The sequence below is a fragment of the Mastacembelus armatus genome, chromosome 7 (genome assembly GCF_900324485.2).
Source record: "Mastacembelus armatus chromosome 7, fMasArm1.2, whole genome shotgun sequence".
In the NCBI taxonomy this organism is placed as follows: domain Eukaryota; kingdom Metazoa; phylum Chordata; class Actinopteri; order Synbranchiformes; family Mastacembelidae; genus Mastacembelus; species Mastacembelus armatus.
Genome location: NC_046639.1, coordinates 17823525 through 17850755, shown reverse-complemented (window position 1 = coordinate 17850755; position 27231 = coordinate 17823525). Strand labels below are relative to the sequence as shown.

At 40.6% G+C, this 27231-nt stretch overlaps 1 protein-coding gene and 2 long non-coding RNA genes across 3 annotated transcripts in view; 1 reads left to right on the top strand and 2 right to left on the bottom strand.

Moving 5' to 3' along the window:
- Nucleotides 1–27231, bottom strand: part of LOC113145485 (replication factor C subunit 2-like) — a 76277-nt gene that overhangs the window by 4170 nt on the left and 44876 nt on the right. The window lies entirely within an intron of this gene.
- LOC113145487 (uncharacterized) lies at nt 11334–19166 on the top strand. Its single transcript, XR_003297251.1, has 3 exons — nt 11334–11448; nt 14270–14377; nt 18902–19166. It is a non-coding gene; the product is annotated as an uncharacterized LOC113145487 (long non-coding RNA).
- Nucleotides 21262–24347, bottom strand: LOC113145486 (uncharacterized). The gene is made up of 3 exons (XR_003297250.1): nt 24293–24347; nt 21320–21425; nt 21262–21278 (listed from the first exon to the last, which is right to left on the bottom strand). It is a non-coding gene; the product is annotated as an uncharacterized LOC113145486 (long non-coding RNA).

The window sequence follows — 27231 nt, the reverse complement described above, 5'->3', positions numbered from 1 at the left end:
AATCTGAGTCATAAGTTACAACTTGACATGTTTGCTGTAACTCTACATATAACAATAATTCAGTTTGTGACACGTTCCATGTGGACCGAATTTATTATGCAACAAGCAGATATTTGAATTAAACATAGTCAGTAGTGCAGCATCTTGGCAGCCTTTCACCCAAAGAGAGCTGGGATGGGCTCCTGCAGATCCCTGTGATCCTAAATAGTAATAAGCAGATATAGATAATGGATGGTGTCTTCAGTGATGAGCATGAATATTGTTCCCCGGTATCTGTCTTCCCAGCAGCAGCTCTCTTGTGGGTCTGTTGTGTGGCTGATTGGAGCTGGTGGGACTTACAAACCTGTCTGCAACTCAAAAATCCCACAGAAACTCCCTTCCTAGAAGACCCTAACAGTTATAGGCATCTCTTAAAATAGGAATTTCTCTAAATAAAAAAAGGTCCGTTGAGATTTTTGACCCCAAATCTATATGAGGTGTGTGGGTGAGCCTAAAGCTTGTGTGTGACATGGTGTGAGTATTGTATCAGCTCACCTGTCGGGGCCTGTCTCTTTCTTTGGAAGAGAACCTGGTCTCTTGTGTAATTTTTGGATCTCTGTCAGAAGAAAAACTCACATAAGTATTAAGAGTTTACACTCTGTTTTAATCAATCAGAATATATTGGGTTTAGGTTTTACTAAACTACAGAGCATCAGAGGTATTCCAAAAAAAGAGCAGAGGACCCCTAAAAATAGAGAGCCGGGGGGTATATCATATATACCTATCAACATATATGTATGTTCGCTGTTACCTTCTGTGGTTTGCACAAAGTGGTAAAAAGTTTCCAGTACATTTTAAACTAGAACTTAAAGCCTCAATTCAATTGGATAGAGACTTTTAACTGTAATACTTGATCACTTTAAACTTTTCAATTCAACAGTTTTCTTCTTTTCTATCAGTAGATTTACCAAAAGATTTTTACTCAGCATTCAACTTAATGTCCTATTCTTAATATCCTTAAAAACCTGTTAGTTCCCCCTGGGACCCGAGACGGTTCCAAAATTGTATGTCCAGATGTGTCACCAAAGATCGTCGGACAAATTTGAATCAAGTCTGACAAAATATACATCAAATAAAACTTTAAATCCTCACGATTCAAATGGTATAAAGCAATTTAGCATTGAATTATCACAGCGACAACAGTTCCTTAATATTTAACAACTGTACAAATACAGTACAGTACACTGGTTCTGACCTTTTCTATCGTGTTACTTTGTACATGCACAGAAACATCCAGTGTTGCATATCATTTTGTTCGTTAGAATCCATAGAACATGGTGGCACTATGTTTTAGTCCGGTTCGTTTTACGGTTGATTTCGACGTTTATTCAATAAAGATTGACATAGCAAGCTTCAGTTAATCACGTGAGGCCTCAATGAAACTTGCTTGTTACGTTTTACAGCGTAACTAACACTAAAACCAATAGAAATCACACCCTCAGAGCAAATCCCAGTCAGGGGGATAGACCAACTTCTAATGACAGTATAATCAGCCAGTCGCATTGTTTGGCAATGATGACTGACTATCTTGTAGCCAATTGAATGTTCTTTCCATCGATGTATTACAGTCTATGATGACGCATCAGTGGGCTATAAACGGCCCCCACTGCTACTGTAAGTTGCCTTGACAACGCTGGACAAACAGCGGTCGAAGCCAAAGTGAGGAGGGGAGTCATATTTCATATTTTACAGCGCGGCGATAATGAACTGGAAAGCTTTTCCTTCAAACGACACCAAGGTCATCAATATAATTCTTAAAATGTCAGAACAACAGCTAGTTTAATTTAGGTATGCGTTTTTCGGCGGTGTGCCGAAAAAGGGGCGGGGTGTAAAGAATGCACACATCATCACTTTAATTCCACCTCTTTCAACAACACAAAGGTACATTATTTTCTCTTTGAACAGATCCATCATGGCAGGGGCAGCATCTAGAGTTACTGGGGCAGCAGTGTCTATTGGAAGTGCAATTGGTCAAGTTGTTCCGTCACATCGCCAGTGCACCATTGAGCTTAAGAACAAATGTAAACGCTACAGTCTCTGTAATCCAAGGTATTTTACACATTTCTTTCAGCCATGTAAGTGCAACATTCCCAAGTGATCTTTGATTAGTAATAACTGCTTTACTCTTTCTACACACAGGATGTATTTTGAGAGTGGAGGCTGTGTCGTACCTCCATCACCTTTCATTGATTCTTCCACATCTGAAATGATCCACTTCTGCAAGACTCCTCATGCTCCACGTGGAGCTGTTGGTGTCTTCACTTATGAGCTCCTGCACAATGATACAAACCAGCACACAGAGAAAATTGCTGTCATGTACTCTGTGCCCTATGACTTCAATTTATACTCAAACTGGTATGCAGTGGGAGTCTTTGATAAGAGCAAAGAGTGTGATCGTGATCTTTATTATAATATGTATAATAACGAAGACAGCTCCTTTATCAGAGGTAAAGCCAGTGGCCCATCTCTTATTTATGAAGGCAAACATGTCACCATAAGGGCAAGTATGTCAGATGCCTACCAACCTATCATGAAGCTGCATGTGACTGACAACATAAAGTAAGTGACAAAAATGTGTGCTCTGATTCTCCACAGTTGGCTGATGCAGCTTTACCTTTGCTCATCACCAGGAGAACACAACACAGGTGTAACTCTCAAAATGACTCACACTTCATTGACGTTTTATTCAAAGAAAATCTCAGAGTGCTGTGACTAATGTGTTCAAACTAGTGATTTTCTAAATGAAGCTTCAGCATTAACATTTTAGACCTGTTTTAGTTAGTCAGACCTTCATTATGTGATACTGTAGTTGTTTGCAAGGAGACAATAGCATTGTCCAGTAGCTGAACTTAGCTGTGTCTGAAATCACCCCCTAATAAGGGCCTGAGCACCTGCAGTGAAGGCTGTGGCCTATGGTTTCTGGAAGGATGATTATTGTTGTTGTTGTTTGTCTCCTGCTGCTGAACGGGGGCATTTTTGAACTGGTTCCCATGGACGAAAATTCACAAAATTTACCACACACGTTACCACGGTGATATGACATTGTAATATAATAAAATGGTGTTACGACGACTTTTAATATCTCACCAAATAAACAGGAAACATGTCATAAATTCTTCATGCATTGTTTGAATATCTTCACTTGTTATTGAGAATAATGACTATGATGATATACATATGTGCAACATAACAAATTGACATAGCGACACCGTGTGGTAACAGAAAGAATGGTTTTTTAACCTGTCTTGCCTATTCATTTTGATATGATGGTCTTGTGGTTGGCGCATAACTTCAGCTACACACACCAAACTTGGTAGGTTTATGGAATTCCCAGGGCCCAACAGGAAGTGACTATAGTCAGTATTTAGGATTTTGTTTGTTTTGACATACAATGGAATTTAACATCCTCCTCCATACATCAGAGATGTGTCAAATATGGTGTATGTGATGTCAAGATGTTGCAGATGTCAAATTGAGAGCTTTTTTTTTGATAAGTTGTAATATGACAAAATTGCACTATGATGAATTATACATATCTTACCAAGTAAACAGGAAACGTGTAATAGATTTATCATGTATTGCTTGATAAGCATCAGACGTCACTGGTTATTGAGAATAATGACTATGATGATAATCACATGTGCAACACAGCAGAAACAATATAATTACACATTACAGCTTAATAAAACCTGCTGAACTATAGTCATCCAATATTTCTCAGTATGTTGTGAAGCTGTGTGTCCATTTCTACAGGGGCCTGATGTGTCTGGCTTCTCCTGCATAAGCTTCAGCCTGAGAATCTCACATGGACCAGACTCCAGAGCCAGAACAGAGTGAATGTTTGTTGTAAAGGCTTGGACCCTGTTCCTCCTCACACTGAATCTGTGACATGGACCCATCAGGCGTCAGGATCAGTTTGGACCCTGATGGTCTGTATACATGCCATGGTACCCTAAGAATTTACAGTTTCTGAACGAGGAACACAAAAGTGTAAAGAACCAACTGCCATCCTTATGTGAAAGTACAGAGGGAACCACGTGAATCATGCTGAGACCAGCAGAGTCTGACACACCTGCTGTATCTTGTTTTCCTCGTTTGAATACTTTCACTTTCTGTTCTGAACAGCAGGAGGTGCTGCTGTGCCAGCACTGATCCTTTAATCAGACACATCCCAAAGACACAGAGTCTGTGTCCAGACAGCAGCTGAGTCCAAACTCTGCTCCCACATGCCCACACACACATACACACACACACACCATCACTATGGAAGCACAGCTCAGACTAAACAGACATTTTTACACTGGGTTGTGTCAGTGCTGGAGCAGCCTGACAGCACAGGGGGACACAGACAGAACTGAGCCGAAACCGACTGAAAATCAGAACAACCAACTAACACTCAGTGTTAATCCCACACAGTCAGAGTAAAGTACTGCTAAGAAATCTGTAATGTTACTTCAGGAACATTGGCTGGGACCTGAGAGACTGTGGCTTTCTGTCCACCAGAGGTCAGAGATGCTTCAGCGTGCAGAGTCACAGGTCAGCAGTGAGAACAACCTTTTCCCACAGTGGGGAAATTCACATAATCACACCAGCAGGTAAGACACAAGATACAAAATAGGAGCAGGATAAGAAAATGAAAAACAAGCTATTTACTATAAAAATATATTACAAATGGAAAAAAATATAAAAGTAAAATCTGAGAATACAGATCTCTGGTATGTATATTTACACATTTCTACAGTCAGTTCACTAAAGAACTCCACCTGAAACAGTCATCCATCAATGCAGCTTTTCCCACTAAAGACTGTGGACAGGATTTTAGTCACAATGTAAAGCAACCAGTTACACCTGTAACCATGGTAACCATACACAATGAAGAAGGAGTCAATTCCAGCATGCAGTGGGTGAGAAATCATACCACCTGTACAGATCAGCAGCATGTCACAGGGAAATGTTTATTTCATTTGTGTAATATTTATACTAAAAGCCACATAGTACATTATAGATTTCCATTTCTGGATTTTATATATAAGTTTGCCATCACATCACAATATATAGTATTACAATATAGTAGTTTGTCATTTTGGTCAACTCAGATTAAAGATCAGTGAAACTCTGATGAATTATGGTGCAATACTGGTGCTATAAAAATCTAAAGATTGTTTTGTTTGCCAGTAGCACAGCTCACACACTGACACAGACGGGAAACATGGACAGAGAGAGAAGGAAAACAGGCATCAAACATCTGCAGCCAGAACCAAACTGTGGCAGCCGCTGTAACTGTCCTGCTACCAGGGTGCTCTGATTCTCCACAGTTGCAACTTTACCTTTGCTCACACCTTGTGCCATCCACACACTGACTCGTGTTAATGAGCAGTGGATCCACTGCAGTCACTGGTTTTCAGATCAAACATTTAATCAAACTATTAATGCCCAGAATGAAGGAGCATCCATGTGACTGAGGAGCTGAGGGGAAAGCAGAGAAACTCAGTGCTGTTTTTCTAATGTTTTTTTTAAACGCTTCAGCTTTAGAGTAAATAAAAGCTTTATGTCTAGATTTCTGATATTTACATATATATTTTTAAAAATTCCCTTCTCACCCCTATGGGTGGTGTGTGTGTGTCTTCCTCACTCTCGGGTCCTCTACTAGAGACCTGAGAGGTTGAGGGTTCTTCACAGTATCTTAGCTGTACCTAGCACTGCGTTCTTCTGGATGTTGTTCCTGGGATCTGTTGGAGCCACTCTCCCAATTTGGAGGTCACAGCCCCGAGGGTGCCGATTACCACGAGGACCACTGTTGCTTTTACCTTCCACATCTTTTCTAGTTCTTCTTTCAGCCCTTGGTATTTCTCAAGCTTCTCATGTTACTTCTACTATGTTGCCATCACTTGGGATTGCTACATCTACCACTATGGCCTTCTTCTGCTGTTTGTCCACCACTACTATGTCCGGTTGGTTAGCCATCACCAGTTTGTCGTTCTGTATCTGGAAGTCCCACAGGAGCTTAGCTCGGACATTCTCCACCACCTTTGGAGGTGTGTCCCATTTTGACCTTGGGACCTCAAGCCCATAGATGTTCCTGTACACTATGCCGGCCACTTGGTTATGGCGTTCCATGTATGCTCTGCCTGCTAGGCCACTTGGTTATGGCGTTCCATGTACGCTCTGCCTGCTAGCATCTTACAACCTGCTGTTATGTGCTGGATTGTCTCAGGGGCATCTTTGCACAGCCTGCACCTGGGGTCCTGCCTGGTGTGGTAGACCCCGACCTCTATCGATCTTGTGCTCAGGGCCTGTTCTTGTGCTGCTATGATTAGTGCCTCTGTGCTGTCTTTCAGTCCAGCTTTTTCCAGTAGGACTTTTCGATACCAGTCACTTCTTGTATCTGTCGGTGGTACATACTGTGTAGGGGTTTGTCCTGCCATGAAGGTTCTTGCTCTTCTTCCTCTGCATCGGGCTTCTGTTGCCTGAGATATTCGTTAAGTATTCCATCGCTTGGGGCCATCTTCCTGATGTACTCATGGATCTTTGCTGTTTCATCTTGGATGGTGGCTCTGACGCTCACCAGTCCTCGGCCTCCTTCCTTCCTCTTAGTGTACAGTCTCTGGATTTGGGGTGAAGTCCTCCATGCATTGTGAAGAGCTTCCTTGTCTTGACATCAGTGGCTTCTATGTCCTCTTTTGGCCAGCTTATTATGCCAGCGGGGTATCTGATGACCGGCACGGCGTAGGTGTTGATGGTTTGGACTTTGTTCTTCCCATTTAGCTGACTTCTTAGGACTTGCCTTACTCTCTGTAGGTATTTGGCTGTGGCGGCTTTCCTTGAGGCTTCTTCTTGGTTCCCATTTGCGTGTGGGATTCCGAGGTACTTGTAGTTTCCCTCAACATCTGCTATGCTGCCTTCTGGAAGTTCAACTCCTTCAGTTCTGACAACCTTCCCTCTCTCTGTTATCATTCCAATGTCCAGTCCAAATGACATTCCAATGTCATTGCTGTATGTCCTGGTGGCATAGATCAGTGAGTCGATTTCTCGCTCATTCCTGGCGTACAGCTTAATGTCATCCATGTAAAGGAGGTGGCTGATTTTGTAGTCGGTATCCAAGGCCAGTCTTAGTGATGATCTGTCTGAGGGGGTTCAGGCCTATGCAGAACTGCAGCAGGTATAGAGCATCTCCTTGGTAGATGCCGCACTTGAAGGAGACTTGTGCAATTGGCTTGAGGTTGGCCACTAGGGTTGTTTTCTACAGTCCCATTGAGTTCCTTATGAAGGTTCTTAGACTCCTATTAATGTTGTATAGCTCCAGGAAGCTGGGGAACAATATTCTTTCTGAGGGTGGGAAGAAGGAGGAAAGAAGGGGAAGGAGGGGGAAGAGGAGAAAATGAAGAAAAAATGAAAATTCTGAAGAAAACAAAATTCATTCAGAGTTTTTATTACTCTTACAGAACTTCTGACCAAGTTGACACTGTCAGATGCAATTTTCATTGTGTTATTGTAAGATTTGAGCAAAAATCTCAGACTTTGCTGCACTACAGCAGGGGGAGTTAAATATCTAAAGGTTAGCGGTTCAATCTCCACCTGCGGAATGTGTTTGTTTCACTCCAACTCGTACTAAGTGTCATTAAACTTTGTAATTCCATATAATTAACCTTAGAAATATAAATTCTTGATATTATTATTATATATACCAAACAAATAAAAATAACCAAATGTTTGCAGAATAAAGTCAAATCAGAATCAGGTGCCAAATTAACACGGGTGGGAACGGGATGGTATCTCGGGTATTTAGTATTTGCTTTTTATGACTTACTGTTTTAACTTATTGTCTGTTTCCAAAACTATTTATGTGTCAATAAAAAGCGTTGGTTGATGGTTTGATCTTTATTTCGTTACAGTGGAATCAGTCAATGAACCAGAATAAACAGTAGAAAACAACAAATGATCATTAACAACACAAAGTTAGCGAACTGACATGTAAAAGCTACCTGTAAACTTTTACTCATATAAAGATAAAACACAAACCTGACACTAAAACTAATACTGTTACCTTTCCTTACATGTGTTCAAAGGCTTTTCAGAATAAAACACTTCTGCTTTAACAAGAAACACCAAAAAATAAAATCAAACAATACATGAAAACAGGAAACCAGGCTATATACATGGGTCATATATATACAGTATCTGGGTATATACTGGGTTTCAGACCCTAATCCTAACCTGCATGTGTTTGGACTGTGGGAGGAGTAGACCCATGCAGACAAAGGGACAACATGTAGACTACACACAGAAAGGTCACGGGTCCACCAGGGTTCAGACTATGCCCATATTGTTTATCTCATCTGTGTAATTTTTATGCATTTTTTTAATCATTATTATAGGACACATAAGGAATTAGATTTTAATATCCATTTTTTATTTTCCATTTATCTTGGCCCTGATAATTCTGAGTATGACAATTCACCGTTCAAACTCTCTGTTGTTTAAGGCTGGTCAAAGGCAAATACAGCAGCATTTGTTCTAAAATAGGCTGAAGAAATTATTTTTCTGAATGATTAAGAGAAGAACAGGAAACAATACAGAAAATATAAATCACTCAAACATTTCTTTCAAACTAAAACTAAAAAAGACAAAACCAGATTTTCCCCAGTCTGTTCAGTGATAAACTCAGATTGAAGATCAGTGAAACTTTATGGTGCTATATGGCGTCTGACACATCACATCTGCTTTTACTTTTCTTCTCGCTCGATCAGAGGGTTATTTTCTATGGAAGGAAATTATCTGTCAGTGAATCAGATTCATTCATGTGAACACACAACATATGATTCTGTATGGAAATAGAGACTGAGCTCAGCAGACACCGAAGAGGGACAATGACAAGACCTTAAATTTAAAAATCATTTTTTTCACAGAATTATTCTAAATTATTATGTCAAAATATGGATTTTTACACTGCAGAGACAAAAACTGTACAATTAAAGTAAAACACCCTAATTCACAGAGCAGAAAGAACACACTGCAGGGATCTAACACTCAAAATCTTTTCTCTGCTACAACCTGAGGATGCAGCATTATGTAAAACCAAACCTGTGATCTGCTCCGTGGCAGAAAGATGGGGAACAATCTGCAACTCCATCACCTGCAAAAGATTTTAGACAGTCAGTAAAAGGCAGAAAAAATAAAAACCAGTTGAAATAACTGATGTAATGTGTTGGATTCACAACATTTGATCTATAGTTCAGAGTTCAGACTCCAACATTTAGGAAACGTGACAGAGACTGAACTGGCTTGAACTAATCATAGCTGGAACATCTGGCAGCCTGATAACACACATCACTGTTTGAAATCACACACTGACTGAAACGTTACCTGAGGTCCTTCAGTATCTGCCCCTTGATCTTCATTTTCTTCCTGCTGTTGCAGCTCTGGTCCTGTTACTGCTGCTGGTGCTGCTGGTGGTCCTGTTGTTGTTGCTGGTCCTGCTGCTCTTTCTGCTGCTTCTGCTGCTGCTTCTGCCTCTTCTGCTGCTGCTTCTGCCTCTTCTGCTGCTTCTCTTGCTCTTGCTTTTTCCTTTTCTGTTATTACTGTTTCTATTCTTGCTGCTTCTCTTGCTCCTTCTGCCTCTTCTACTGCTCTTCTTGTTGCTGCTTCTCTTGCTGTTTTTGCTGCTTTTGCTGCTTTTATTTCTGCTTTTACTGCTGCTGCTGCTGCTGCTCTCGCTGTTTTTTCTGCTGCTGCTGCTGTTTCTGCTGCAGCTTCTGTTGCTATTGCTGCTGCTGCTCTCGCTGTGTTTCCTGCTGCTGTTTCTGTCGCTATTGCTGCTGCTGCTGCTTTTGCTGTTTCTGCTCTTGCTGCTGCTTCTGCTGCTCTTGCTGCTGCTTCTGCTGCTCTTTCTGCTGCTTCTGCTGCTCTTTCTGCTGCTTCTGCTTCTGTTCCAGCTGTTGCTTCGTTGTCTCTTACTGCTGCTGCTTCTGATTTAATCAAATCATTAGCAAAATCCAAACAATCTTCCCAAAGTTCTGCAGATATTTTTTTATTAACTTCTTCGTTTAACTTTGTTTTTGCTGACTTCCTCAAAGCCTCATTCAGAACATTTTCCTCCTCTTCCAAAATCACTTTGTAGTATAAATCTTTTCTACAACATTTACTCCAACTAATCACTGACACTAGGGCCGCCAGACAAATGAGACCAAAGAGTAAGAAGGAGCCAATAACCTGAAAGGAAAGAGCAGAAAATATCTGATTTACAGCACCATGTGAACATCTGTCAGTTCTTTCACATAAAGTGTAAAAAGAAGAAAAACACTGACCCTGGAATGATTTTTCAGCTCAGCGATGAGGACTCTGTCTGCTTCAGTGATGTTCTTCTTGTCTTTGCAGGCTAAATGTACCTGTTGTTCACTGTGATCGTTCCGACAGCAGACATACCAGTCTCCATCCAGTAACACAAATGCTGCCCACAATGTCGCAACACAAAGACACTGAAGAATCTGACGGGTGAGACAATTCCAGAACCTGCATTGATGACGTGAGCCGGAGCATGTGTACCTGCAGACTCTGTGAAGTGACTTGTCCATCCAGAGAACTAAGACAAATATCATAACAACTGGCAGAGCCATGTACAAATTACAGTCAAAGACTTGTGGTTTGCAGGTGCAGACAAAGTCCCTGTCCAGCAAAATAGTGTAGGTGAACATCACAATGATTGCCCCGTAGATGCTGAGGTGCTGAAAAGCTAATTTCTCTGTCAGTATTCTCTCCATCTTTGATATGCAGTTGGCATCTTCTGACAACCTCTAACAATCTCTGTATATAGTCCTTATGAAATCGCACATTTCCTGTTTCTGCTTTGAGCTCTGTAGATACAGGAAGTATCACCTTATTTGTTGGGTTTATGTTGGTTCCACTGATCACACAGGACACAAACATGACACATCAGTGCACAATACAAGTCTGTTGGTTTGATTAAAGACAGCTCCAAGGCAACAAGTTAAAGTGGGTGCAGAGTTTGCAGCAGCATAAAGAGGGACAGGCTGGTTAAAATGGACTAAAATGGATGTGGACTGTTGGTCTGATGAAGCACTCACATTCCTGATGATGCATAACAAAGATTTCTTTTCTCATAATCAGCATCATGACATTCTCGTAATGAGAGTGAGGCTGGCAGACCACACACTGGTGGTCTGCTGCTGCTCTTTTTGTCTTGGTCTTTTTTTTTTTTTTTTTTTTACCAAGAACTCAATTAACCTTTTTATCTGGCATTCCTTCCTTCTTGCAGTCACATTATAACGACTTGTAAAGGCACATTCTTCTGAAACAGGATGTGTCCACACCTGTAGTCCTCCAACTATATAAACTGGGGAACATCTCTGACAGTCAGACCTTGCAGACATCCTTCAGTCATGTTCATACAAGGTAAGAAAGAAAGAAAACAATGACCTTTTTGCAACATAATGTCTAATTTACTAGATTTAGTGTTTCTATGGGCTAATGATTATAAGTATTTCAGACTGAGATACTTTAGTTGAGCATGTTAAGTTTAACTTATAACTGTTAACAAAGCTGGCTAAAGTATTTTACCTGGCTCTGGTACCTGCACTACTATATTTCTTTGATTGTCTGTCAGGCTGACAGCAGGCCTGAAGTTTTACAGCTGAACAGTAAACAAGTTGCACAGTTTTTATTTATCTGTCAGAAAAGTGGTTCTGTTCAAACCTGAGTCATAAGTTACAACTTGACATGTTTGCTGTAACTTTACATATAACAATAATTCAGTTTGTGACATGTTCCATGTGGACCGAATTTATTATGCAACAAGCAGATATTTGAATTAAACAGAGTCAGTAGTGCAGCCTCTGGGACACTTAATCATTCCACTAGATGAAGTGTTCCAGGTAACTGAGAGGGGAACTGCCAGAGGAGAAAGGGGCACAAGTAACTGTTCTGCAGTACGCTTGGAAATCAAAATAATACAGTTAAGTCTTAGAAAGTACTGCTTACATGGAAGTCACAGGTAAGTCGTAATGCAAGCAGAGAATTAAGATAAGTATTTTCTGTAGTAATCACCGCAGGTACGCCTCACTTCCAAGTGAAGGTCTGATTCCTTTTAAGTTTATTTTCCAGGAGCCCAGAGTGAGAGTAATGACAGTCAATACTCTCAGAGTGGGGACTATCTGGCGAAACCAGGAAATAACAGTACCTTATGTTACGCCCCAGCCTAGGGGTTGCCGGAGCGTAACACGATTGTGGAGTTTTCCTCCAAACCTCTTCCACTCTCAACAAACACGAACTAGACGAACTACAATTAACAAGAATATTTATTCTGTCAAAATACAGAATACAAAACAGAATGTACAAAACAAACAAAACGCTAATTTAGCCCTACTCAAACAAAAACGCTCCGTGAGCCCTACGATCTCAAACAAACGAAAATCAATAACAAAAACGCTAAACAGCCCTACGATCTCAATCAAAAGAAACAACACAAAATCACAGGTCGCTAGCCTGGAAACTCCTAAAACAAATAGAAGAAAACAAAACACAAACGTAGCCTAAATCTCTAAATATCTAATCTAAACAACAAAAAACTACTATTAACACTACCTACAAAACGAAACAAAACCTAATATCTAACTAACTAACTAACGCGAGGTCGAAATCTCTAGCAAAGTAGTTGGGAATAGCAAACGTGGGAGAATAGCTCTCCTGAGCAGCAGTCCGTGGGCTTCTTATAGTCCTTCCGGGAAGTGTTGGCCCAATCCCGGAAGTCCAATCCACGGTCCTTGAGTCCACGCCCACTCCAGCATCCGACACACACACACACACGAAATAGGGAGGGGAGGGCCAACAACACACCAACCACACACATAATGACCCCTAGGGTCATAACACCTCCCCCCCTAAGACCAAACATTTTCCCAAGAAAAAAATGTTTTGCCTCTTTTTTTTTTTTCAACATCTTGACAGAGCATCAGCCATCACATTTTCTAATCCTTTTTTTATAGTGGATTTCAACATTGTAGTCTTGTAACAACAATGACCAGCGCATAAGACGATTGTTGTTGTTCTGCATCCGAGTCAGGAATACGAGAGGGTTGTGGTCAGAGAAGACGAGGGTCTGCTGTGAACTGGAACCAACATACACCTCAAAGTGTTGTAATGCTAACAGTAAGGCTAATGCCTCCTTCTCAATGGTGCTGTAATGTAGCTGGTGTTTTTTGAATTTCTTTGAGAAATAACTGATTGGATGGTCTATGCCCGCATCATCCTCCTGTAGGAGTACAGCACCTGCTCCTAGAGCACTAGCGTCCACCTCCAGTTTAAATGGACGGGCGAAGTTTGGGGCAGCAAGAACAGGAGCACTACAAAGTAAAGCCTTGGTCCCAATCTCGACTTGACTCGGAGCAAAACTTTCGTAACATACTTTTCAGAGTTTGATGAAACCTTTCCAGTGCACCCTGACTCTCGGGGTGATATGCACTAGACGTGCGGTGTGTGACTTTGAGCTCTGCCATGACCTGAGCGAAAACTTTCGACATGAAGTTAGAACCTTGATCACTCTGAATATACTTGGGCAAGCCAAATATGGAGACAAATTTCACAAGTGCCTTGACTATGGCACGAGCTTTTAATGTTCGGAGTGGCACTGCCTCGGGGTATCGAGTGGCAGCACACATTATCGTGAGGATGTATTGATTTCCGGTTTTGGTTTTTGGCAACGGACCAACACAGTCAATAATGACGTGCTCAAACGGTTCCCCAATTACAGGAATTGGTTTTAAGGGGGCAACAGGAATTACCTGGTTGGGCTTACCTGACACTTGACACGTACGACAGGAACGACAGAATTTTACCACATCGGACTTGAGTCCGGGGCAGAAGAAGTAACGAGGAATACGATTGTATGTCTTTCGTATTCCCAAATGTCCTGCCATACTGTGATCATGGGCTAATGTCAAAATTTGGAAACGAAAGGGTCGGGGTATTACTACCTGACAAACAGAGTCATGTACATTACCAGAGCTCGGAGTCCAACGTCGCATCAACACACCATCATTCATAAGGTACGACACACCTCGATTACATTGTTGACTTTGTAACAATGACATACAGGAAGACAACGTAACATCAGCTTGTTGTGCCTCAATTAGCTGTTCTCTGTCCACCGACAGAGACAGTGTTTTGTCATCAGGTTGTAGTTCAACACACACAGATTTTTCTTTTTCACATTTTGTAGGTCGACTTGGCGGATCAGAAGTGCTCACGAAAGTATCACTGAGGTCCACCAAGTTTCCAAACTTTCGTGCTTGAGCACGGGTTACAGCACACATGGGATATACTACAGGTGAGTTTAACACAGAGTCATCTGAAACAGTTACGGAAGCGGTCGGACATTCGATCACTTCCGGTGACGGGAATACTTTTATGGAGAAGTTTCTGAGTGCTTATGCTGACTGGTCCTGTAGTAGAGACCAGTCAAGGGAACATTTAGTTTTGGGATGAGCCCAGAATTCAGCAGTGACCTGTCCAGGGTGTCCCCCTACCTTTCACCCAGAGAGAGCTGGGATAGGCTCCAGCAGATCCCTGTGATCCTAAATAGTAATAAGCAGACATAGATAATGGATGGTGTCTTCAGTTATGAGCGTGAATATTGTTTCTCAGTATCTGTCTCCCCAGCAGCAAACCCTCTCTTGTGGGTCTGTTGTGTTGCTGACCAGAGTTGGCTGTGTAAACACTGCCAACATCCCCCACTTGGACTGGATCATACTACTTTTTGAAATTACTGTCATCAAGCCTCTCCTGAAGAAGAGCCGTCTTGATGCCACAGTATTGAACAACTACCAGCCCATCCATCCATTCATTATCTACACCCGCTTATTCCTTAACCAGGGTCATGCGGATCCTCTGGAGGCTATCCTAGCTTTCTTTCAGGTGGAAGGCAGGGGTACACCCTGGACAGGTCACCAGTCCATCGCAGGGCCACATATAGACACACAGAGACAAACAATCACACACACTCACACTCACTGCTATGGGCAATTTAGAGACTACCAGCCCATATCAAACCTTTTTAGGCAAAATCCTTGAAAAAGTTGTTTACCAACAACTTACTGACTTTCTCCTGTTAACCAACTGCTTTGAGGATTTTCAGTCAGGTTTTAGGCCCGATCACAGCACTGAGACTGCACTCATCAAAGTGACAAATGACATTGTCTGAACACCGATGCTGGCAGAATCTGTCTTAGTACTGTTGGATCTGAGTGCTGCGTTTGACACAGTGGACCATGTGATCCTGTTACAAAGGTTAGAGGACTGGATAGGCATCTCTGCTACTGCCCTTAAATGGTTTAAGTCCTATCTTGAAGACAGGAAGTACTTCATTGAAATTGGTAACTGTGTCTCAGACCAAATGGCGCTGACTTGGGGAATCCCCCAGAGGTCCATCTTGGGACCCCTTTTGTTCAATCTTTACATATTTCCTTTAGGTGAGTTAATACGCAGCAATAATGTGTCCTACCATAACTGTGCAGATGACACTCAGATTTACACATCACTCACAGCAGGTGAATATGGACTAGTCGATTCCCTGTGTCACTGCATTGAACAGATCACTGTGTAGATGCAAAATAACTTTTTCCAAATAAACAGTGACAAGACTGAAGTTCATCTTTGGGCCACAGAAACAAAGAGAAAGTGTCAGCAGTCACCTCGAGTCTCTTTCTCTAAAATCTAAAAATCATGTTAGAAATCTAGGAGTAATCATGAATTCAGACTTGAATTTTAATAGCCACATCTAAATCTATAATGATCTATATCATCAGCATTTTACCATCTCAAAAACATTGTCAGAATCAAAGGGATCATGTCTAAACCAGACTTGGAAAGAGTCATCCATGCATTTATTTCTAGCAGGTTAGATTACTGTAACAGCCTGATCACAGGGTTCTCAAAACGTAGGCAGCTACAGTACATTCAGAATGCTGCTGCTTGGTTCCTGACTAGTACAACCACATTACTCCTGTTCTCTATATATCTGCACTGGCTTCCTGTCGCTCAGAGAACACACTTTAAAACAGCACTGCTTGTGTGCAAGTCTCTTCATGGCTCAGCATCACAGTACATCTCTGACATTTTGGTGCCATTTGAACCATCTTGGACTCTGAGAACATCAGGGACAGGCCTTCTGCTTGTGCCCAGAGTCAGGAATAAACATGGAGAAGCAGCGGTTCAGTTTTATGCAGATAAAATCTGGAATAGTCTTCCTAATTGATGTTAGACAGGCCTGATCTCTGGCAATGTTTAAGTCCAAGCTAAAAACTTTTTTTTTTTTAGTGTGAAGTATGAAAACTGAAAGTGTTTTATCTAAAGTTTTTTATATGCACTAATTCACCTAATTTTATTTCAAGTTCATTTTTTACTAGTTGCTGTTTCCTGTTTTGATTTTTGCATATGTACTTTACCTTATCTTTTATTTCTGTAAAGCACTTTGAATTACTCTGTGTATGAATTGCATAATAATAAACTTGCCTTGCCATTAGTGTCTATTGTTCCTCACTGTAAACACTGCCAAAATCCCCCACTTGGTCTGGTTCATACTTTTTTGGCACTTATGACTTTCTGGGTGGTGGTTTCTGCATGGATGCACAGCCTGACATCTGCTCACAATGTGCATGGAAGCTCAACCAAATATAGCTACGTTAACTGTTTCCTCCTGTGGTTTGCACAAAGTGGTAAAAAGTTTCCAGTATATTTTAAATTTAAACTTAAAGCCTCAATTCAATTGGATAGAAACTTTTAACTGCAATACTTGATCAGTTTAAACTTTTCTAGTGAACTGTTTTCTTTTCTATCAGTAGATTTACCAAGAGATTTTTACTCAGCATTCAACTTAATGTCCTATTCTTAAGACATAAAGAATGCACACATCACTTTAATTCCACCTCTTTCAACAACACAATGGTACATTATGGTCTCTTTGAACAGATCCATCATGGCTGATGTAGCAAGGGCAGCATATTGGAAGTGCAACTGGTGAAGCTACTCCGACACATCGCCAGTGCACCATTGAGCTTAAGAACAAATGTAAACACTACAGTCTCTGTAATCCAAGGTATTTTACACATTTCTTTCAGCCATTGATTCTTTTAATATCTCACCAAATAAACAGGAAATGTGTCAAATTCTTCATGCATTGTTTGAAAAGCATCAAACTTCACTTGTTATTGCAAATAATGACTATGATGATATGCATGTGTGCAACATAACAGACTGACATAGCGACACCATGTGGTAACAGAAAGAATGGCATTTTTACCTGTCTTGCCTATTCATTTTGATATCATGGTCTTGTGGTTGGCACATAACTTGAGCTACACAGGATCATTTTGGCCCCCGATAGTCCATGTTGAGATTAAAAAAAAAAGATGATGTTGAAGGGAGTTTACAGTGATTTGCACAGGAAAGGTGCCAAAACTGATTGGAATCAAAGCCACTGAAAAACATTTAATTTCTTTAATGTGTCAAATATAAACTTAAACCAAATGAGGTTATAATAATGAATGTATACAGTTTGCCTTACCTGTCAATATCAATAGAAAACTTCAGCCACATCCACCACTTTTCCATCTGCAGCCTCCTGTCAAAGAAACAAAATGTGGTCAGTAATAAGTCAAAGGACTGTGCACAATGTGACTGTTTTTTTTAAACTTACACATCAACTCAAGCAGTTTCTTCCACACAATTTCCCTCTACTTTGCTGTGTTGTTTTCTTTTTGAGAAATGTGTTCATGTTCTGCAAAGGAACAAATACGAATTTCTGATTCCACCTGTGTGAAGAACGTAGATCTTTTTTCTGCATTGCCATGTTGAATCGTTGTACCTGAGCTGACTTTTTATAGTCCTTGTGCATGTTAACTCAATCGGGTCAGAGGTGGCTGGACTAACACTGATCAGCTGTTCTGGAACCAAAAACTCAAGAGGTTTCATCTCAGGGTTCATTAAGTCAGAGTTTAGGATTAAGTACAGGATTTGTAAAACCTGCTTTCTGGAATACACCCTAGTGAAATAACTGCTGATAGGAGGTTGTGTCAGCATCATCACAGAAGTTTCACTGTTTATATAGACAACTATAAAAAGGAAATCATAGACTTTCAGACACTTTAAATGCACAGAAAATATATTTATTATGAATAGATGTTGACATTGATCTGAGCTGTTTTTATGTCCTTAAGGAATTTTTTAAACTTGTTGCTGAAAAGTGCTCCAGACATTCAGGAAAAGTCAGAATAAATAAAACCAGCTGAAATAACTGATGTAATGTGTTGGATTCACAACATTTGATCTATAGTTCAGAGTTCAGACTCCAACATTTAGGAAACGTGACAGTGACTGACCTGGCTTGAACTAATCACAGCTGGAACATCTGGCAGACCTGATAACACACATCACTGTTTGAAATCACACACTGACTGAAACGTTACCTGAGGTCCTTCAGCATCTGCCCCTTGATCTTTATTTACTTCCTGCTGTTGCAGCTCTGGGTCTGTTGCTGCTGGTCCTGCTGCTGATCCTGCTGCTCTTGCCGCTGCTTCTGCCTCTTCTGCTGCTTCTCTTGCTCTTGCTTTTTCTTTTTCTGCTATTACTGCTCCTCTTGTTGCTGCTTCTCTTGCTGTTTTCGCTGCTTTTGTTTCTGCTTTTACTGCTGCTGCTGCTCTCGCTGCTGCTTCTGCTTCTGTTCCAGCTGTTGCTTCGTTGTCTCTTACTGCTGCTGCTTCTGATTTAATCAAATCATTAGCAAAATCCAAACTTATTTTTCAGCTCAGCGATGAGGACTCTGTCTGCTGCAGTGATGGTGTTCTTGTCTTTGCAGGCTAAATGTGCCTGTTGTTCACTGCGATCGTTCTTACAGCATAAATCCAGCAGTTCTTACCAGTCTCACAAAAGCCACCAACAACGCTCCAACACAAAGAGACTGAAGAATCTTATGGATGAGACAACTGCAGAGCTTGCAGGTACATTTTTTTTCTGGACCCGTGAAGCAACATCGATGAAACAAAGACGACCATGTGTATCTGCAGACTCTGTGAAATGACTTGCCAACTGCACATCGTTGTGCAGTTGGCATCTACTGACAACCTGCACCAACAATCTCTGTATATAGTCCTTATGAAATCGTACATTTCCTGCATCTGCTGGACAATGAAAAAGGAATCATCTTATTTCTTGTGTTTATGTTGGTTCCACAGATCACACAGGACACAAACATGACACATTATCGCACAGTACAAATCTGCTGGTTTCATTAAAGACAGCTACAAGGCAACTAGTTAAAGTGGGTTTAAAATCTAAAATGAATGTGGACTGTTGGTCTGATGAAGCACTACACATTCCTGCTGCTGCACAACAAAGATTTCTTTTCTCATAATCAGCATCTTGACATTCTCGTAATCAGACTGAGGCTGGTAGACCACACACTGTCTGCTGCTGCTCTTTTTTCTGTCGTGGTTCTACTTTTGCTGCAGCATGGTGGGCACCAAACACAGCACTGTGGTCTTCAGTTTCAAGAAATGAAAAGCAATTCTGAAATCCTTTCCATGCACTATGGCTGAGAAACTTTCAAAACAAAGTGGGGCAGCTCATAGATTTGATATTTTCCCATGAAGAAAATAAGCAGACTTCCTGCAACGAAACTGGCCCAAAGTAAGATTTTACATATACATTAGAGAGTTGTGAGAGAGTTGTATAAGTTCTAATTGTTTTACTGCAACTCTACTGTGTTGAAATTATTTGTAATAAATGCAAGACCATAGAAATTAGTTCAATATTAATCAAAAAACAACCACATATACTGTCTTACACACACACACGCACACACACACAGACAGACACACACACCATCATTGTGGAAGCACAGCTCAGATTGAACAGACATTTTTACACTAGGTTGTGTCAGTGCTGGAGCAGCCTGACAGCAGGGGGACACAGACAGAACTGAGCCAAAACTGGCTGAAAATCAGAACAACCAACCAACACTCAGTGTTAATCCCACACAGTCAGAGTAAAGTACTGCTAAGAAATCTGTACTGTTACTTCAGGAACATTGGCTGGGACCTGAGAGATTGTGGCTTTCTGTCCACCAGAGGTCAGAGATGCTTCAGCATGCAGAGTCACAGGTCAGCAGTGAGAACAACCTTTACCCACAGTGGGGAAATTCATATTCATTCACATAATCGCACCAGCAGGTAAGACACTAGATACAAAATAGGAGCAGGATAAGAAAATGAAAAACAAGCTATTTTCTATAAAAATATATTACAACTGGAAAAAATATAAAAGTCAAATCTAAGAATACAGATCTCTGGTATGTATATTTACCCATTTCTACAGTCTCCACCTGAAACAGTCATCCATCAGTGCCGCTTTTCCCACTAAAGACTGTGGACAGGATTTTAGTCACAATGTAAAGGAACCAGTTTGAACACCTGTAACCATGGTAACCATACCCAATAAAGATGGCTGTTAAATGAGATATCTTTTTTAAATTTAAACCAGACAAAAAATAATAATCAAATGAGTTAAAATTTATTTATTTATTGCCCTATTTACAAAATGATATATGTATTCATATGTAGTATTTAAGCATAGTATATAGAAATGGTTGCCACAAAAGAAATCAATGTAGATTTTAAGTTTAACTTATACAAAATGCTAATTTTTCACATTGACTTTAAATGATGAAATCCCAGCATGCAGTGGGTGAGAAATTGTACCTGACAGCAACACTGACAGCAGCACAGAGGCCTCTACCAGCCTAAAAGCATCGAGCGCTTGATCCCTGCTCTGTCAGGAACTGAACCCAGTCAGCGTCATTACCACAGTTCAATAAACTGAGCAGAACTAAAGATTTACAGCAACCTGGTGTTTCCCTGTTACACACAACAGGACTTAGACTGTTTCCTGAAGTCCATGTAAAGTCAAAATAGTTCAGCACAGAGGCTGAAGTGACAGAAACTGCACAGCTGCAGGTCAGACACTCAAGTCTGACAATCTCAAAACAGAACAGAACAGCAAGCTGTGTTCAGCCGCACAGCAGTCCTCAATAACAACAGTGTTGCTTCCTGTCTTGTCACTTCCTGTCGGCTCACCTGTCAGCTTCATCCAGGAGGATGACCTTGTGTCGTCCTTTGGGTAGTGTGACTTTCTGCTGAGCAAACATCTTGATCTTGTTCCTCACCACGTCAATTCCCCTGCAGACACCAGCAGAGCCACCATCAGGTCACAGTCTCACCTGTCGTTTGAGGCGTTGAGCTCCAGCACGGCGTCCTTCATGGAGGCTCCCAGCAGAGCTCGGGCCAAACACAAGACGCTGGTGGTCTTTCCTGTGCCGGGAGGACCTGAACCACAACAGTCACACCGTTAGTTTTAGTCATTTATAGTCATGACATAAAATCTTTGCACCAAATGTCCCATCAGACCCTCACAGACTTCAGCATAAAGAGGTTTATATATCATATGGTGCTATATCAATAAGATTCCATACATTCAGTTTCCTGTTCGTTTCCAAAATAGAAGCTTCCTTAAAAGCACAGTAACTGTCAGGTTTAACGCTACACTGACTCGGCTCTTTTCCCTGAAGGCAATGAAACACACGACAACTTTGTACCGAGTATATGTCTGCAAGTGAAAATAGGCCTCAGTTGCAGATGGAGAGAAGAGACTTTCCTCTCTCCCGCATGCGACCTTGACTCTCCTTTGCCCCTTCTCACTGAGCAGTCCTTTATTTTTATAGTGAGGAACTAACAAGGCACAGGGTGCGTGGGTGCAGTTACATAGTTCATAAGGTTGTTTGGTTTATTTGGTAAAACAGACACCTGCTAAAACATCTCACACAAACATGGTATTGTCTTCAAATCATGTTACACAATGACAACAATTGTACTTTTGACCTCATGACCCCAACAGTAACATTTAGCTGCTACATGTCCAGTTATTTCAACACAACTCAGACAAACTATTCAACAGAAATGGTGAATTAATGTTTCCAACCATAACCAATGATTAATATATTCTCATTGGAGTTTACTTCTGGAAGTTAACAATCAGGGTTTCTTCTCATCTTTTTCAGTGGTATGTGGACTCACTAATGCCCCTAAAAGGCTCCTGTAAAAAACTGTATACTGAACAAAGGTTTTATATCAAGCTTCCATGAACACGGAGAAACAAAATCAATTCCCTGCATTTTTCTGAAAAAAAGATTCACTTTACTTTTAGTAAAGACTCTACACAGTCCTCTGTGTTTATCTGCTTATTTATCTGCCCTCTGGAAATTGATCTCAACTGAAGAGATTCCAGACTAATTATTCGGCTGTGTCTGAATGTTCTATATATCACTATATAGGGCCCTATATAGTTAGTACACCCAAAAGTCAAGTTAAGTTATACCTTTTAAGAAAACAACTATGATGATATGAATTAATTTCTATCACTAAATTATTAAAACAATAATAATAGAGTTCGTAGAGTTAGAATTATATTAGAGTATAATTAGTTTGAAACAGGAAGTCTACCAAATGACGTCTACATGCGCCGGCGGCCCGTGCTACGTCATAATCGGCGACAGAAAAAAAGTAGTGGGTGAGTGTCCAAAACTGATTAAAGTTTTAAATGAAATATATCCAACCAATGAATTTTTGAGACAGAAATTTAATTTGGAGGTGAATCAATGTTCCTTCTGTGAAACTGAAATTGAAGATCTCAATCATCTGTTCTTTCATTGTGAGTTTGTATCTTCCTTTTGGAGAGATGTACAGAGCTGGATTCAGGGGAGAAGATTTAAGCTACCTCCTCTAAATTTGGATATGGTGAAATTTGGAATTTTTCTGGAAGATATAAAAGGCGATTTTGTTATAAACAATCTTTTATTGCTGGGTAAATTTGTTATTCATAAACGCAGATATCTGAAACTGAAGCCCTGTCTTAACCATTGGAGGAATGAGGTGAACCTTTGGTACAGTTCTCTGGAACATATTGAAAACAAAAAGCTGTTGAAATGTGTGTACTGCTGAATGAGTTTGATTTGATTTAACCTCTTTGTTTTCTTTTTGTTTGTCCTTTATATTTTGTTAGTTTATTTGTTTTTGGGTTTTTTTTACATTTTGTTAGCTGTGCTACGACTGCTTTATGGATGCTTGAATTTGTATCTCAAGATGATTGATGTCTTGTTGTGTTGTATATTTTTGTTGTCAATAAAAAAAATTTAAAAAAAAAAGAGTGTCCAAAACTGTTAGCTAATTGAGTTCACTATATAGTGCTGCATTGACCTGGACCTGACTGATGGGCTCGGGACTGGGGTGTACGGTGGCCGACAAGGGCAAACGCACTGCAACAACGAAACACCTGCGAGAGAGAAAACACAACGGAAGTGCGCCAGGCCAATAGGGGGACCCCGAACTCAGGGATGCTATGAACAAAGAACTTTTACAGAGGCGAGAGAGACACGTAGATATAAGTCACGTCTCATTTCGGAGGCTGCACGATGAGACGCAACTTATAGTTTTGAATGGCAACAGAATGAGCGTCCTCTGATGATTGTTCTCATGTGCTAAAAATGTTCTATTACATTTGTTTACTTGATCAGAAGTGTCATAGAACGTTGGGAGACATAACTATAAGGCTAAAAATGCAATGAACTGGAAGACAGGTTTTATCTTCTTCTCTGCTTGTAACAACAAATAAAAATAAACAGCAAACTCCGTGTACTCAGCTTTGTGATGAGTCTTGTGATGTTTTGTCAAACTGCTGGTATTGAACCACGTGTTCTCTTTGCCTCCCCTGGACACCTGAGCAGCACACAGCTTGTATCTCCCGCCGCGGGAGCGCGCATGCGTTCAAAGTTAAGGTGTACCTGCGTTGTTAGACTTGACTATTAGCTAAGCTAACAAGAAAACAGTAACACATGGATTCTTTAGTCATCGTATCGAATATAGTTCTCTCCTTGATATTTTTTATTGTGTCTTTTAGTTTATCTTTCTGTCCAAAGGAATATTATTCTAACATTATTTACATATTTCTGACTTTACCTGCTAACACCTGGCTCTATGTTAAACACACCGGTACAGCTGACCTGTGCAGTACACTGAGAGTATAAATACTCAGGATTATAGACTGCAGTACAATGACACTGGCTGATTCTGACCCAGCTTTCTAGCAGACCTGTAACGGGAGCATCATAATCCTCCTCGGTGTTTCTCCTCCGACTTACCTGCTATGATGATGTTCGGGACGTTGCCCTCCCTGGCGAACACCTCCAGGCGGCTTACCGTCTCCTCGTAAACACTTGGATGTTGACGTAAATTAACTTGTTGAATTATTATTACAATAAGTCAGTTAGTTTGTCTCTACAACATAAAGTGACTTAAAGAGGTGAACTATCAGCTTTGTATGTTTGTATAGAGACGTTATCAGCAACATGGAAATTATATCAAATGGTTTTGTAGAAAAAAATAAGACTAAAATGTTACGTGTGATTTTTTTTAAAATTTAAAACCAACAAAAACCAAACAACAAAAGGTTTGCAGAACTAAATCTAAAAATTATCTACCTGACATGTAAAAACTACCGACAAACCTTGACTTCGGTGATCGACAAGGCCAAACGCGCCGCAACAACCAAAACACGAGAGAAACGCTACAACGGAAGTGCGCCAGGCCTGTAGGGGGACCCCGATCTCATGGAGGCTATGAACAAAGTTTGGCTGCTGCGTTTCTATTTGCAGCGTTTGTCTCCTGCATGTGTTTTGGCTGTTAGGGCGTTTTTGTATTTGCAGCGTTGGGCCGTTGCGGCGCTTTTGCCCTTGTCGGCCACCGTACTTTACACATATAAAGATATGACACAAGCTTGACGCTAAAACCCCAAAAAACAAACAAACAAATAAAAAAAACGGGACAAGGCCCCTGTGAAGACCCAGGACGCACTGGAGGGCCTATGTCTCTCGGCTGGCCTGGGATTGCCTCGGTATCCCCCTGGAAGTGCTGGAATTGACCAGGGAGAAGGAAGTCTGGGCATCCCTGCTCAGGCTACTGCCCCCATGGAAGAAAATGGATGGATAGAAAAAACACAAAAAATACTTGTTTATTTGACCATCCTCTATACTGCTTAGTTCAATTTAGGGTGGGGGGTTGTAGCCAATCCCAGCATGCACTGGGTGAGAGATGGGTCCACCAGGGTTCAAACCAACAAAGTGCTGCTGAGAGGACAAAGTGACACCACTGCACTACTGCCCACACTGTTTATGTCATCTGTGTAATTTTTAGGCATTTTTTAATTATTATAGGCCCCTAATAGATTAGATTTTAATATTCAATTTTTATTTTCCATTTATCTTGGCCCTGATAATCCTGAGTATTACAATATAATAGTTTGTCCCCTGCCAAAAAAATCGCAGTTTTACTGTTTGACATACATTTAAATGGCAAATCCAACAAAAACCAAAAATATTAATCACTCAAACTTTTATTTCAAACTAAACCTAAAAGATAAGACAAAACCAGATTTTCCACAGTCTGTTCATTGATAAACTCAGGTTGAAGATCAGTGAATTTTTCATGGATTATGATGCTAGACTCATGCTATATCACATCTGCCTGGTCCTGTCTTTTCGTTGACCAGAGGAAGAAAATTATCTGTCAGTGAATCAGATCCACACTGCAATTTACACTGCATGTCCATGTCCAGGTACATGGACATGGACATGGACACAGACACAGACATGTTCGTATCCACGGACATTTACACGGACATGTCCATACAAATCTTGTCTGAAATGTCTTGTCCATACAAAGAATTAAGACCAATAGGGAGAAAACTGGCAAAGCCACATAAAAACTACAGTTTTGTTCTTCCTCACATGTCCCTGTCCATTAAAAGACTGTAAGTAAAAACCTGTAAGTAGAGACCTGTAAGTAAAAACCACAATGACTGTGGTGTAAATGCCGATGTTGTTAAAGGGAAAGTTTGCCAGCAAGTCCTTCATCTTCGGAGAACAGTTTGTATCCGTTGAGAGCTGCAGGTTGAAACAGGAATATGTATGAGCAGACACGCCACAGTGCCAAAAACTTTGCATTTGTTTATTTCCTTATTGAAAACAGAGGCTGCATCTGATCCTTCAGTCCAGATTCGAAATATTTCCAAAGATTGATTTATTTATCAGAGCATGAACCCAGTGTCAGAGCATGTCACTGGTGCCAAACACATAAAGGCAATAAAGTTCAGTAACAAAACGGTCCTGTACGGTGTATGGTCCTGATTACAACTGAACTGTAATGACCCAGTGGGCCCAAGGAGGACGAGTTCTTGCCCAACATTTCCAAAATTAGGAACATCCTGTCTCAAAATGAAGCAGAAATACTAGTCTATGCATTTGTTACTTCAAGGCTGGAATACTGTAACTCATTACTATCTGGATGTCCCAGTAACTCCATAAAAAGGCTCCATTTAATCCAGAATGCTGCAGCCAGAGCTCTGACAGGAACTCTTGGAGTCCCTATAGTAATGTTGAAGAGGGTTTACAGTGGTTTGCAGGTGAAAGGTGCTGAATAATGTGATTGGAATCAAACCCACTGAATAATGTTTAATTTCTTTTTGAATGATGTTTAATGTTTAATTTTTAATAATTCATACTTTTTATGAATCTGAGACATGTGGAGTTGGACATTTTGTCAACCCTCAGATTGTGGTTTTTAGTATTTGCAATATGCACAATCATCCTGTAAACAGTGCAGAGCAAACTTCCTCATGTGAGAATCACTTTTTGTTTTTCTGTTAGAACATATTAGGTTATGCTTCCTCACTATGTTTTCATTTCAAAGGGCTGTATAGATGCCACAGCATGAGAAAGACAAAACACCACCAGTTTAGATGTCTACTGTATGATACAGTAAAGATACGTAACACAAGTTTGTCTGAGTGCTAGCAGTTGCTTATTATAAATCAAGCAATTACAGAGCAAAAAATTCATGTTGTTATGAGTGGTGTTTCAGACTATACAGCAAAGGTCTATATTCACTCTCTCTTGGCTTTGTACATGTGAAGAAACTCAATTCATTTCAGTTAAAAAAAAGGAATCACTTCCTTCTTTCTGCTTTTTGACACTCACACATTGTTTTATGTAAATTGCAGTGTGGAGTTTAACATATACTGAGC